A 15,317-nucleotide genomic window follows, 5' to 3' on the forward strand; every position below is an offset into this window, starting at 1 on the left:
TTGTGATACTGAGCACAACATTAGAATTACTATTTCACAGAACAGAGAGGATCTTTGTTTCTAGACCTTCATCCACTATGCAGAACATCTCCATCAACTCCCAAGCAACTAAGTTGGAGCCACATCTTTAAAAGTTACTAAACTAGACACATAGCTTTGCCATCACATCCTGTCTCCCCTCCCACCCATATGGTTATCGCAGGAGCTACCACTTTGCACAGCATGACACTGTTTTCTTGGCACCAACGATGGGACTGAAAACGGGCCACCAACAAAATGGGGCCTATTAGGACTTTAATCTGAAGTTTTTGGGAAAAGATCTTCTGTAAGAGAGATGCCCGAAGTTAGTCCAGGGCAGGAGGAGGGAAAGAAAGTCCCCGCCTTATGGGAGGAAGTGAGTGCTTATGTCCAATTCTTCCTGGAACCCTGTCCAGTCAGCAGCTCTACTGTGAGGTCATCAGACACTCCCCAAGGCTCCTTCTCCCCTTTCTATCTACTTGAGTTTGTTCAGATGGAATTCATGTAACTTGTAATAAACAGTCTTAATGAATCTTTCCACCAGGTCTCACGGATTGCACGTAGGGACCTTCCCGACCCAGCGATTGAACCTGTGTCTCTCGAGTCTCCTACATTAGCAGGCAGGTTCTTTACCACCAGTGCCACCTGGGAAGCCCCGATAAACAAATATAGAGTGATAAAAACGGAAACAATGAAATCTGATCAATTCTCTTTTCATGAAAACAACTTTAATCAAATAGCAGCTTCAAATAAGTTAAATGAGGGGACATATGTATACCTATGCCTGATTCACGTTGCTATATGGCAGAAACCAACAAAATTCTGTAAAGCAACTATCCTTCAAATAAATAAATTTAAAAAGAATAAGTTAATTTTTTGTTTCTTTGATAATTAAATTCTTTCACATACTTACCATTTTTTTTGTAATTGGGTATCTAAACTATACCAATATATAAAACAGGAATAATTTAACATAAAGCTAGATGCCATCCCTTCTGGACATGGTTCCATAAAACGTCATTCAGCCCTCTGTCTCCACTCTGAGGATTAATTACTGCTTCTGCTGATCAGAGTTCAGTGCATTATAAAACATGCCTTGCTCCTTCACCTGAAGGCATTTCTTTCTAGCAGAGTAAACCAAATAGAGCACTAATTATTTTACTATCAAAGAATACAAAAATCACCTTTGTAATCTAATTTACTTTAGTGAAAAAACAGCTGATAAGCAAATTAAGTCATATCCTCAGGCAAAGAAAATACTCATACTCAAGAGTCACTTAACAGTAGTGCTGCTTACTGCAGCCAGTGATTAGGCTGTATTCCTGAATATCTTGAAAATCCAGCCCCATCTGTGCCACCAAAAGAGTCAGGAGCTATTGCTAATCCATCAATTGACAGCTACTTATTGAGGTTCCCCTAGTGGCTCATTCGGTAAAGAATCTGCCTGCAATGCAGAAGTTAGTTAGTTAAGTCGCTCAGTCATGTCCGACTCTTTGCGACCCCGTGGACTGTAGCCCACCAGGCTCCTCCATCCATGGGATTCTCCAGGCAAGAATATTGGAATGGGTTGCCATTTCCTTCTCCAGGGGATCTTCCCAACCCAGGGATCAAACCCAGGTCTCCCGCATTGCAGGCAGAACCTCTGAGCCACAAGGGAAGCTTCTGAAATGCAGAAGACCTGGGTTCAATCCCTGGGTTGGGAAGATCCCTTGGAAGAGGGCATGGCAATCCACTCCAGTTTTCTTGCCTGTGAAATCCCATGGACAGAGGAGCCTGGTGGGCTACAGAATACAGGGTCACAAGGAGTCGGACACGACTGAGCGACTAACACTTTCACTCTCACTCTAGAGCATTGACTAGGCACCAGGCAGGGCTCTGGAGCAGGGATACTCATGATCTTCCTGAAAGGCAGCTCCTGGAAAGGACCTCTGGCCAAGAATCACTTTCTAGAGGACGGTAATGATGCAGTAACTCTACAGATAAGGGGAAGAGCTGGATCTAGAACCAAAGCAATGTGTCCAGAATAATACTTTTAAAAAATATTCATATGAAGCCAGGAGAGGCCAGTAGGAGTCTCAGCTCCCTTCCCTACCTTTACTACAGATGCCCTATTCGATCTGGGCCTTACATCACACTTCACCACGTATCAATTTTATTATGTAAAACAAGCTATATCACCTCTTTTTCTACGGTACTAACTATTGAGACAACGCACCCTATTCTAAGTGGTAAAACTGATAGTGATAAAACTAAACAACACCCAGAGACACAGGATTCAGAAGAGAAATCTAGACCTCTTTTGTGAAAGCACCCAAAATAAGTTTGGAAGGTTAAGGTAGGAAATAAGTTTGGAAAGTTAGGCAGGCATAATTTTTATTTTAAGTTTTGAATTCCAGGACATAGGACCTAATTTTTAAGCAACAGGGAGCCAATAGCAACTGTAGAGTATTCGAATGACTAGTGTTACTTCATGGCAATTAACAAGCCTGCAAGGCACAGAACAAATTGTGAGACCGGAATCTGTGAGAGAGGGTGAGAAATAAGTAGAAAACCATCACAGCAGGAGAGATCCAAGGTGAGGAGGGAAATAGTGTAAAAAGAAAGAGGAAAGGAAAATATGATAAAGATGAGTAAAAAGAAATCATGATAACACTTAGTGACCAATCTGAAGAAGTTCCAGTCCTGAGTAACCAGGAGATGGCAGGACCATGGATAGAAACAGGATGGGGAGAAGGTTGCACCCCAGCCTAGCATGTGTCTAAGGGCTGGCTCCGTACACTTAAGACAGAACAGAGAAGAGTTTGTGTGCACTGAACCTCACTTGAGTGCCTAAGTTCTCATCTTACCATCTCCAAACATTATGTAGTCTCCATAAGTACTATAGGTAAGCATCCTGAATGCTTAATTACATCATGACGTCTTTCCAGGCTACAATCCATAGAGTCACAAAGAGACATGACTGAGACACACACACATTAATTTATCAGTGTGTTTTGATAATAATTATGATAACATACGTGCTCATACGTGCTCAGTCATAACATGTCTGACTCTTTGTGACCCCATGGACTGTAGCCCACTAGGCTCCTCTGTCCGTGGAATTTCCCAGGTAAGAATACTAGAGCAAATTGCCATTTCCTTCTCCAGGGGATCTTCCTGACCCAGGGATCAAATCCATGTCTCTTGCATCTCCTGCATTGGCAGGCAAATTCTTTACCACTGCACCACCTGGGAAGCCCAGTAAATTAATACCAGTGTAATTTTCAAAAAGGAGATAGTAAAAAGAGTACAGAGAACAATGCCCTTGTATTTGGATCTTAGGGAACTTTTTCTTGTCTTCAGTACCTTAAACTTCTGATTCAAATATAAAACTCTCCGGTTCTCTAATTCCCCTATTCCCAGACACCATGAGCTAGCAATCTTCTCCCAGACTAGTTCCAGACAGGATTTTGCACTCATGGCTCCCTTATCTGTTCTGTCCCTTCCTCACTGAGGAATAACTGAGGGTCTCCAAAGCAAAACTCCACACGGGCCACTCTACTTGCCAAATAATTGAAATATGCACAAGTCACAGCTAGCCAATGTAATATTTATTTGTTGGAATTCTCAGCAAGCCTTAAACTTCTCTCCAATATTCCTTTTCAATACATCAGGACAGCAGCACTAACCTTCTGAAATAGTATACAGAACACCTGATCATTTTGTCATAAAAGCCTTAGGTTAAATCCTAACCAGACTTCATGCTCTCATACTTAGTTACCTAAGGTCCTGCACACATAAACACAAACCACAGACAAAATTTTAGAAGCCCCTATACTTCTCAAAGTGCAGCAGACATATTTCCAACAGTTTACGCTTCTAACGGTACAGCATAAATTAAAAAAAAAAAAAACTAACTAAAATTTGATGATCAAATCTCAACCTTTCTACTATTCCCATTTCCACAGTGGTGGCAACCAGATTCAGTATACAGCAGTAGGGGGGTGGATCAAGGGGTTTATAGAAATGAGAATTTACTGCAGACACAGAACGCTACAAGCCAGACTATTCTGGCAATGCCAGGTGCCACCGCGTAGAAAACACTCATTGGTGTGACCTTTGGTTTAGTGTGTGGTTTATAGGATTGGGTGGAACCATGGGATTCTCATTTGCAGTCATGAAAGATGCATAGCTATGAAATTCACTTTGTATTAACATGGACATTAGTGAGCCATGTATTTAGTCAGGTAAGGCTATAGACATACTGCAAATTCAAAACACAATGCCAAATTGATGGCATGGCCTTTGTCCCAATAACAACGCATAAAGATGGAGATTTTTAAGCTGGAAAGAGATAATCATGGAAAATTTATGGGAGGGGTATCTGAAAGGCAGCGTAAAGGCCCAGAAGCCATAGGGAGCCACAGGATTTCATAAATACTAAAAAAGAATGATTGCAAACCCCCCACCAAGCCCATTACATGTGTCAGAACTCGGGAAATTTGAGGAAAGTGATTTAACGCCTGAGATCATGACTGCCAAGAATGAACATGTCACGGTGTCTCCCAGGAGCTGGGAACTGACACAGGGCTGGTGGTCGTCCATTGGCAGCCTGGGTACGGCCCCGCGGCCCAGGCCAAGTCCAGCAGTGCTCCTGGGGAAGCCAGCACAGCAGCCCGCGTGCTCCCCAGGGCCTGGTGGTGCAGCCGCCTGGCCCACAGTTGCCTGCATCCTCCGGGAGCCACATCACTCGCAGCCAACAGAGGACACGGGGCGAGAGTGGCACCACGTCCAGGGGAGCACCCCCCACCCCTCCCCACGTTCCAGTTGACCAGCATGAGCTCTTGAGCATCCTGTCCTTAGAATGTTCCTGCATGCAGTCGGGAGTCTGAATTCTTCCAGACCAGTCAGATGCAGTGACACTCTCTGCTGGTTCTTCCTAGTTCTTGGCCTGGCTCATATGGTGAAACTGACCAACCCTGCTCCTCCCTGAATTCTGTCCGGCCATCTCCACTCACCAAGAAAGCCTATGAGTGTAGAACCCACTGGACCTTGTTCTGCCTGCCTTAGGAGAGGAACTATCACCATGACGAGTTTTTGTTTGTTTTTTTTTTTAAGTTAAATCTTCTTGCATTCAAGAACAGGTGACTCATATTTCCATAATCTCCGGTGACTCTGATCTGCCCAGCGACTTGGTGGAGGACCACCACTTCGCGTCTCCCAGGCAGCATTTTCCTCCGTATTGTTTTAGACACAGTGCCATTACAATCATTCACAATTGACCAGTAATTGTTGCATGAGCTGGGCTCCCCTGCCAGGGCCACCCAGTGGCTGGACTGCACCCAGCTGAGAGCAGGAAGTTCCAGAATGCAATCAAAGAGAAGCCACATCAGCATCCAGGTTTCTCTTTATGAAGTTGCGCCAACACTTGCTTCAATGTGGTGCCTCCCGCACACAGAGCAAACACAAAGGCACTCGGTTTCAGTTGCAATTCAGCCCCTAAAATGCCTCTGTAGGAAAACTCTGGGGTAGGGGTGGTGGTGAGGGGGTGGGTGGTCAACTGTGATCATTCATCCACAATCAGAGATCTTGCTTTGGCCATCGGCTCCTTAGCTATAGTGGATAGGTGTGTACCCACATCCCATTCGGAAAATGGGAATAATAACATTTTCTTTCAGGGACATGAGGATAATCTTAACACAAAAAACAAAGCTTAAGTGTGTCTTAGAGTCTCAGCAAGGTGAGACACTCACACCAAGGGTGAAAACTGTCTCTTAGGCTTCACATGGCTTTGGAGGTTTTGATTAAATTTGAGTCATGTGTGGAAAGTTCAGACACAAACCCTGCACTAATCAGGCCTCAACAATTCTCCTGTCTTCCAAGCGGTCCAATAATGGGCAGCCCAGAATAATAGGAACAGATCAAGAACCACTGAACAGCGTGAGCTTGACCAGTGACTTAAGCTGCTATGTGTAAAATGGCATTAACAGGACAGGCCCCCCATCGCCTGGTTGTGAGGTGTGGACAGAACAGGTGCTCAGTACAGGTTTGCTCCCCCTCCATCTACTGACAACAATGTCAGTCACATTAATCACTGACAATTCTTGATGACTTTGGGACATGAACTGTGTGGCAGCTGATGTCAATGATGTGGGACACAGTCCTGACCCCTACAGAACTTACAAAATCCCTGAGGATTGTAACTGGCAACACGAGCTCCCTGTCTCCCAGCTCTGGGGAAGCCAGGCCTACAGCTCCTGCTAGCCGGCACCAAGGCCTCCAGCCCACTGGATATGACATGGTCCTGGGCACGCACTTGACTTCATGCATTTCTGAAAACAAGACTCCAGCCAGGGGACAGACAGTGGGCACAGGGGTGCCAGCCTGGCTGCTGATGAACAGGAGTCCAGGTCCTGCTGGGTGAAGCCACATCACACCATCCTATGCATTACAGGACTGTTTAGTAAAACAGAACCTTCTTCCCTCCACTGCCTTTTCAGTGTTGACTTTCGTACCCTAATTACTAATTTACTTCAGTTCATTTTCTCCCTTTTGGTATGAATTTAGCTTTCTTCCTCTTACAGTGCATGTATGCTAAGTTGTCTCAGTCATATCTGACTCTTTACAACCCCATGGACTGTAGCCCACCAGGCTCCTCTATCCACAGAATTCTCCAAGCAAGAATACTGGGGTGGGTAGCCATTCCCTTCTCCTGGGGGTGTTCCTAACCCAGGGGTCGAACCCAGGTCTCCTGCATTGGCAGATGGATTCTTTCCCATGGAGTCACCTGGGAAGTCCTTCTCTCACGGAGCACATCCCAGTGACTGAAACACTGGGAGGATCTGTGTAGAGAGATGCTCTGTGTTTCTGTGTGGTGTGTACATGTGTTTGTGTTTATGTGGAATGGTAAATAATGACTGACCTGGCCTTTCAGAGCTAAAGGGGTTAACAGCTCCCACTGGGGATGGTGCAGGCCTGCCAGAGGTACCCCACAGCCTGACCATCTAAATACAGGCATTCGTGCTGGGGCAGGCCTTCCTTAGGGATGCTCTTGGTCTGTGGCATTCTGAACTCTCCCGTTTCAATGACGGCTGCCCCCAGACGCTCAGTGGGGTCCAGCGCTTGCCCCTTGCTTCCCCACGTCTTGAGGGTGAACAGCCGCCCACCCAGGTAAGAGCAAGCTGTTTTATTAGCGAGTGTTTTGGTGGGGCTGTGAGGTGTCGCTTTGTCCTGCGTGTCTGCCTGTTTTCAGATACGTGAGCATCACAGAGTCCTGCTCAACTCCAGACTCTTGTTGAATTATGAACAATGAATGTTTAAAATGATCTTAAAGTAAGCATTTGCCTGAAGATCCAGAAGGAATTTGACATCGTTTTCTTTATGTGTCTACTGGCTTAATATTTCCTTTATGTTAATATGCAAGTTTATTATTCTTGTTATCTTCATTTAATGTCCTAAGGAACCAGGTGAGATGATTCTGCGATTTTAATGATCCCTGGCAGAAAGTACACATGAGGGTCACTCAGGACATGCCATCCCTTTCAAGGCATTTTGCCAAAAGAGCCTAGAGTTAATTAATTAATACTGGGAAATCCCCTGCTGGTCCAGCTTTGAGAGGCAAAAAAAAAAAGAAAGAAAGAAAAGGAGGCTACTAGGCTGTAGGCCAACACACCTCTGCTGTAAAAATTAAAATCCTAATCAGAGCTCGCATTTCTACATCTTTTTCAAAGAGTAGTTAATATAGAATTTGCAATATGGGATAAAATTAAAATGAAAGGTAGGCCAGTCCCTTTCTGATACAATACATGGCATCTCTATCAGTCTTGCTCATAAATCAAATCACTTCAGTGGTTATGTTGGAGTCTGTGTTGATTCAGCGCAGTTTTCAGGGATCATGATGTCACATTTGGGTGGGCCCTGTGCTCACCTGTCAGGTAACACCTGGAGAGGAAGAGAGCAGCCTGACTTAACTTTCAGATACATAAGCTCAGGGTCAGGTGATGGGCAAAGATCTAGGGAAGGACTGAACAGTGAAGGGTCTTTTATTTCTCCCATCAACCACTGTGAGTGGTACGTCTCAGACCAAGACAGACAGATAAGGAGAGAGTCAGGAGGGGAGGCAGAAAGAGCCAGAACTGGGGTGGGGGAGGAGCAGGAGCTGCTGGTTAACTCAGTCCCGCTCCACTGGCCGCTGCTTGAGAACTGTTTCCCTGGATGCGGTTGCCGTGCAACTGCTCAAGGCAATGAGCAGATCGTATTTTCTTCATCTGTTCCTCCCCCTGCATTAACCTCCTGTTTGCCGAACTGTCCAAGGAGCCGCTACGTTGGCTGGAGAAGAGTGCGCCCATACCCTCTGGTCCACTTGAGGCTCTGGGATAGAGACAATTAAGTATATATATTCATAGTCTATGTGAGTGTGTGTGTGCTCAGTAGTGTTCGACTCCTTTGCAACTCCAACCCCATGGACTGTAGCCCGCCAGGTTCCTCTGCCCATGGGATTTTCCAGGCAAGCATACTTGAGCAGGTTGCCATTTCCTCCTCCAGAGGATCTTCCCGACCCAGATCGAACCCACATCTCTTGCATCTCCTGCACTGGCAAGCAGATTCTTTACCACCAGCATCACCTGGGAAGCCCACTCAAATAAATCTTATTGTATAATATGTTTATTTATATTTGTGTATCATATTTATGTTGTATAATACGCATACATCTCCTAAGTCTCTCTAAGGCCCAAATGAGTAAATACGGATTTATGAAGAGGTCATGCCCTGAGCATGGTGCACATCTCCACACAGGTATGTATACACACACATACACAAGTAACAACATACTGACACATCTGACCCACCACCACAAGGAGAAACAGATTGGGAGGAACCACAGTATCTAGGTAAGACGCTTACATCTATGTGTATAAAATCCAGCAAAATGGCTGAAACGTTGGAGCTTCACAGCACAAGTAGTGAGCAAATGAATAATAACAACACACAGTTACACCGACAACTTGAACCAAATGGTTTAACCACTCCTTCATAGGAGGAGTGTCCACTGTGCACTTGCAAAGGCCCAGGAAACACAGATTTAGGGTCACGACTTATGTATTGCGTAGCAATTGGCTTAATCCATCATTTCAGTTCTAACAGTCACCATAGACAAACTTCTGTATACACAGCCAGCACTCAGTAAATTTTGAGGGGAGAGGGGGGAAAAAGGAAGGGTTCCCTCTCTCACATTCTGAAACCATCAGAAAAGAGTTTTGATAAATAACTCTATGTTAAAAACTGTGTATGTATATATTTGTGTCACATAAAGTATGTAACAAATACATGTGACAAATATAATGCAATGTTTTCCACTATAAAATACAGTTACTCATTGTTATACATTAAAAATACATATATATTTGATATTATGTTAAGCAATATAAATAGTCATCACAAAAGATTTAATACTGTGGAAAAATATTTCCCATAAGGCAGAACTATTTGATTGATCGACTTAATTTTGACTGTGGTCCAAATCTATACTTTTTAAAAATTTTTCTTCATTTATATTGGAGCACAGTTGCTTTACAATGCTATGTTAGTTTCTACTGGACAGCAAAGTGAATCAGCTATATGTATACATGCATCCCCTCTTTTTTGGATTTCTTTGCCATTTATGTCACCACAGAGAACTGAATAGAGTTCCCTGCGCTATACAGTAGGTTCTCATTGTTGTTGTTCAGTTGCTCAGTTGTGTCCGACTCTTTGCAACCTGATGGACTGCAGCACACTAGGCTTCCCTGTCCTTCACCATCTCCTGGAGTTTGCTCAAACTCAAGTTCATTGAGTCAATGATGCCATCCAACCATCTCATCCTCTGTCACCCCCTTCTCCTCCTAGGACATCCAAAATGTTTCTCAAGGGAAAGTTTTTCTGCATTTTCTTGTGTAACTAATAATTCTACCATAAAAGACTCACTTAGCATTTTCTATTAAGAAAAAGAAAAAAAACATTAAATAGAAAAGACAAGAGGCTGAGAGGACCCCACTGAGAACCCTTTAAAGAAAGCCACTGCACAACGGGAGCAACTATATTAGCCAATTAGTCACACTCATTTCCCAGCGAGGAGCCACTAGGCTGAATGAACAGGTCATAGTTTTGGTTAAAAGCAGACAGGAGAAGATGATTTGAAGGAAAAGAATGCTGAGAACAGTAGGATTCTTGAAAAGAGCAAAGGACAGAAAAAGATAGTGCCAAAGTGAAGGTAGAGAGAAAAAGCTGGGAAGAAGAGAAAAAAAAAAAGACATCTTCCAGAAAAGACAGGAACCCGTTCTTCCAGTTCCTTCTTCATATTGTTATAAACTCTGAAGCTGTGGTAGCTTTCACTGAAAACTACTGTACACAATATGTAAATCCTGGAGTGGATGCTCCACTCCAGGACCCTTGCCTGGAAAACCCCATGTATGGAGGAGCCTGGGAGGCTACAGTGCATGGGGTATCAAAGAGTCAGGCACAACTGAGCACCTTCACTTTCAGTCCCAGGGAAGGATGCTCCTCTTGATACTAGCGAAACTTGGCCACACCAAACAGAATATCTTGCTTTCAGGTGTATGGATTATTAATAACTGCATTCCTTGTAACTTTCATCACAGCAAGTAGAGAAGTTCCTGCAAGGCCTCAGAGGAAGCCGAGGGCCCCCAAGTCTGTGAAAGGGAGTTATTTTTGGAGAGGGATCCAAAATGGAATGCGAGCTCCCAATCAAAAAAAAAAAAAAGTGGTTTTTTAAAAAAATATTTATTTTCCAAGGTTCTAGGCTCCAGGCAACAGCATAACCATTCCCAAACCCAGGAATCTTTCTGACACATCCCCTCCTGCCACCAGCTTAGTGTCTGTCACGATCTGGATACGAATTCCTAAATAGCACTGAGACCTTGGCACTTTTCTGTCTCCCACCACCTTCTGCTAGGACTTCCCAAATCCTCATGATTGATTAGCCAGAGTTCCCAGGTCTTTTCCTTTAATCCATTCTGCATGCTGAAGCAGCAAGGTGATCTCATGAGCACAAATCTGACTCTGTTAGCCCCCGAGATTTAAATCTTCCAGGGACCCCCACTGTTTGAATAAGACAATAATCCTTAAGTGGCTGCCAGGACACCTACTTTGCCCCTGAGGCCTCTCCTATCCATGTCTCCAGGGTCCTCTGCCTCCAGCCCCTGCTGTCCATGCGTCCCAGATGACACTTTAATTTTTGCCTTTTAAAAATTTAAATTTATTTATTTATTAATTGAAGGATAATCAGTTTACTGAATTTTATTGTTTTCTATCAAACATCAGCATAAATCAGCCACAGGTGTACATATGTCCCCTCCCTCTTGAACTTCACCCGCATCTCCTTCCCCATCTCACCCCTCTAGGTTAATACAGACCCCCTGTTTGAGTTCCCTAAGATATACAGCAAATTGCCATTAGCTATTTATTTTACATATAGTATGTAAGTTTCCATGTTACTCTCTACATACATGTCACCACTCCTCCCCTCTCCCCATGTCCATAAGTCTGATCTCTATGTTTGTTTCTTCATTGCTCCCTTGCAAATAAATTCATCAGTACCATCTTTCTAGATTCCTTACATACATGTTAGTATATGATATTTATCTTTCTTTTCCAGACAACACTCTTTCATGTCCTCCTCAACCAGGTTACTCCTACCTTAAATATGTACTGAATGGAATTCCTCATCAACATTATCCTTGCTTGAAACAGAGACCCAGACATAGAGAAAACATATGGACACCAAGCGGGATGCTGAGGGGTGGGGGTGGGGGTTGGGATGAACTGGGAGATTGGGATTGACATATACACCCTTTTGACACTATGCATAAAATAGATAACTAATGAGAACCTACTGTATAGCACAGGGAACTCTATTCAATCCTCTGTGATGACCTAAATGAGAAAGAAATCCAAAAGAGAAGGGATATATGTATACATATGGCTGATTCACTTTGCTGTACAGCAGAAACTAACATAGCAATGTAAAACAACTATACTCCAATAAAAGAAAAAAGTTAGAGGAAAAAATATTATCCTTGCTTTTTAGATTCACAGACCCCTCTCAGGGGCCAGGTCTGAATCCTCTACCTTCTATCATCAAGAGGAAAGGTAAGATGGACATAAAGATGAGATGAACTACGTTAACTGGAGAAGAAAAGACCTAGGAAAAATTCTCTGATAGTAGAACTCTACTGGGCTTCCCAGGCGGCTCAGTGGTAAAGAATCACCTGTAATGCAGGGGACATAGGTTCTATCCTTGGGTCAGGAAGATCCCCTGGAGAAGGAAATGGCAACCCACTCCAGTATTCTTGTTTGGGAAATCCCAAGGACAGAGGAGCCTGATGGGCTACAGTCCATGGGATCACAAAGAATCGGACACGACTGAGTGTCTAGTGGGCAGCAGGTCTCCACTACACAATACTTGTGAAGTGTTCATGAAAGAACATACATAAGCAGTGGGCATTTTCTGAAACTCAAAGATCTGGACTTGTTTCTTTTTTCCTAGTCCACAGGACATACTCTTAGGAAGTCATCTTGCCTCATTTTAAGCATCTCCTCTTAGGTAGTCTCTGTCACAGTCTGCAGTCACGTATAAGACATTTTTCCTTTTCCTTCCATTTTTAAAAATACCTTCATTTTACAGCATTTTGACCTAAAAGCAATGCAGCCAGTTTGTAACAAGTCAGAATAACACACTTTGATGGGTTCAGTCCATTGAACTACGGGGAAGTCATTTTCCGAAATTCCTTCATTGCAAACCTTTCAAAACCAAGTAAAGATGTTTGTTTTTCAAAAGGTTGCTTAATGATCATTCTTTTTGACATTACATGATGGAAAGTCAACAGTGTGACATTTGCCATAAGAAAAACAGAAAGATGGAGCCGAGAAATACAATAACAAGAGCTGCCACCGCAACAGCCAGGAAGTCTGGGCTGAGTTCTCGGTGCAATTTGTTTCTTTTAGTCTGGCAAAGGTTTTGGCTTCAGTTTCATGTTCTTTGATGATTATTATGCCTGTCTACTAGTGGAAACTGCAAGTACTCTTTCTGTCTCTCCATCCTGGGAAAGCGGAGAGAAGAAACACGCCAGATCGGCTTTAAACGTGGCTTTAGAAGAAAACAACCCCAAGAGAAGATCCAGAGATCCAGGGGGCTCCCAACCCACCTCACCTCACTCACTACCCCATCGCCCCATGGCTGACCCATCCGCCTGGGCAGGGAAGGCCCCCATGGGCACCATAAGGGGACTAGGACAGGACCCAGAGACACACCATGTGCTCTGGTGGACCCCATCTATTCAGTGGGAGCCACCCACTTTGTATAAAATAAGCTTATGTATAAAATAAGCTACAGGGATACATTGTACAACACAGGGAATATAGCCAATATTTTTATAACAACCGTAAATGGGGTACAACCTTTAAACATTATGAATCACTATATTGTACCTGTAACTTACAAAATAAGTTGCTGGTGGAGTGGGCATTTCCTAGTGATGATACCAAAGCTCCTCTATTTGCAGGGAAGCCCTCAGCAAACTCATCTCGAACTGCCTGGCCTCAGGAACAGTAGGTTACAAACCCTGCTCCCTCCAGGTGGTCTCTGATCAACAGCCGCATGACCAGGTGGAACCAGCCCCCAGTAGCTTTCCTTCTATGACTCAAGCACTAAGGCCAAATGGACCCACAGCTACACTCCATGTCCCTTATATGCAGTGACTGTAAGACTGCCACTGTAAGAATTTCAGGATGAATCAGGCAGCCTCTTCTGAAAGAAAATGCCATTCTCAAGGCGAACTTCTTTTTTTCCTTTTTGATGTACAGTACTATGTAAGTTACAGGTGTACAACACAGCAACTCACAATGTTTAAAGGTTATACTCCATTTACTTGTTATAAAAATATTGGCTATATTCCCTGTGTTGTACAATGTATCCCTGTAGCTTATTTTATACATAATAGTTTGTAGAAGGTAAACATTTTTAAAATGTAGAGAATATGGTTATATCATCATCAAGGAATTTTCTTTTTTAATGATACAACTTCTGGTGATTCTTAATGCACAGTCAAAATGTATAACTTGTACTTAAGACTATTTCATGAATTAGAGCACAGTGGCACTCAGGAAAGAGAAGGAGTTTCATGAACTACAGTACTGAAGCATTTCTGTATGCAATTAGTCTAGAGAGACCACTCATTTTCCATGGCTGAGACTAGACTGACAGATCACAACCTCAGTGGCCCCCACATGCAGAAGGGCTCACAGTTCTTTGGGTCAGAAATTCACAGAGTAGACACTGGGTCTCCACTTAGGGTCTCACATGAACGAAACACAGGCACTCGTGAGACCGGGCCCTCTGGGGCTGAGGTGACCTCCAGGCTCAGTTACCTTGCGGCAAGCTCAAGTCCTTAGGCTGCAGAACTGGGGTCCCTGGTCTCTTGCTGACTGTCAGCTCCTATCAGCCATTCTCAGTTCTGGTCATAGGGCTCCTCCAACTGCAAAGTCAACAGCGGAAGGTCTCACCTGAGACACTCTCCTGCTGCTCTGACCTCTTGTTCTTGTTTAATCACTGAGTTGTGTCCAACTCTTTTGCAACCCCACGGACTGTAGCCCACCAGGACCCTCCGTCCTTGGAATTTCCCAGATAAGAGTACTGGAGTGGGTTACCATGGTCTTCTCCAGAGGATCTTCTTGACCCAGGAATTAAACCCACATCTCCTGCATCTCCAGAATTCTTTACCACTGAGCCACAGGGAAGCCTTGCTCTGACCTCTAGACCCAGATTTAAAGGTCTCAAGGGATCAGCTCAGGCCCACGGAGGTTCACTCTCTCAAGGTCCCCTGGGCCACAGGACAGAACCTGGTCATAGGATGTTCTCCATCCTGGTCACTGGCCCAGGACTGTGGACCATTTGGTACCACACCTTCATGTGGAGAGAGGCTTCTGTCTCTCAAGAAACGCCCACGGTCATAGATTCACCTGTTGGCTCCCCCACCCCTCGGGTGTCTGAACTCCAGCACATCGCAGTGGAGGGCAAAGGACAGAAGGCTGAGGTCTGAGCCCCGGGGAGAGTCCAGCTCCCCCTGTATCACCGAAGCACCCGCTGCCCCGCTCAGGGTGGGCAGGCCACTGGCTGAGGCCGCATTAGGCTGTGCTCAGGGCTGGCATCTCCCTCCTCCGCCACCTCTTCCCTGGTACTATTTTAGCTGCTCGGATGTTACTCATTCGTGTGGATCTTTTGACACCTTTAATTGCTCTGCTCTTCCCACGCCTATTAAGTTTTC

The 15,317-nt window shown here is 44.3% G+C and overlaps 1 protein-coding gene across 3 annotated transcripts in view; it reads right to left on the minus strand.

Moving 5' to 3' along the window:
* Positions 1-15,317, minus strand: part of ST18 (ST18 C2H2C-type zinc finger transcription factor) — a 262,346-nt gene that overhangs the window by 176,544 nt on the left and 70,485 nt on the right. The gene's annotated exons all lie outside the window — the stretch shown is intronic.

This window comes from Ovis aries, chromosome 9 (assembly GCF_016772045.2).
Source record: "Ovis aries strain OAR_USU_Benz2616 breed Rambouillet chromosome 9, ARS-UI_Ramb_v3.0, whole genome shotgun sequence".
In the NCBI taxonomy this organism is placed as follows: domain Eukaryota; kingdom Metazoa; phylum Chordata; class Mammalia; order Artiodactyla; family Bovidae; genus Ovis; species Ovis aries.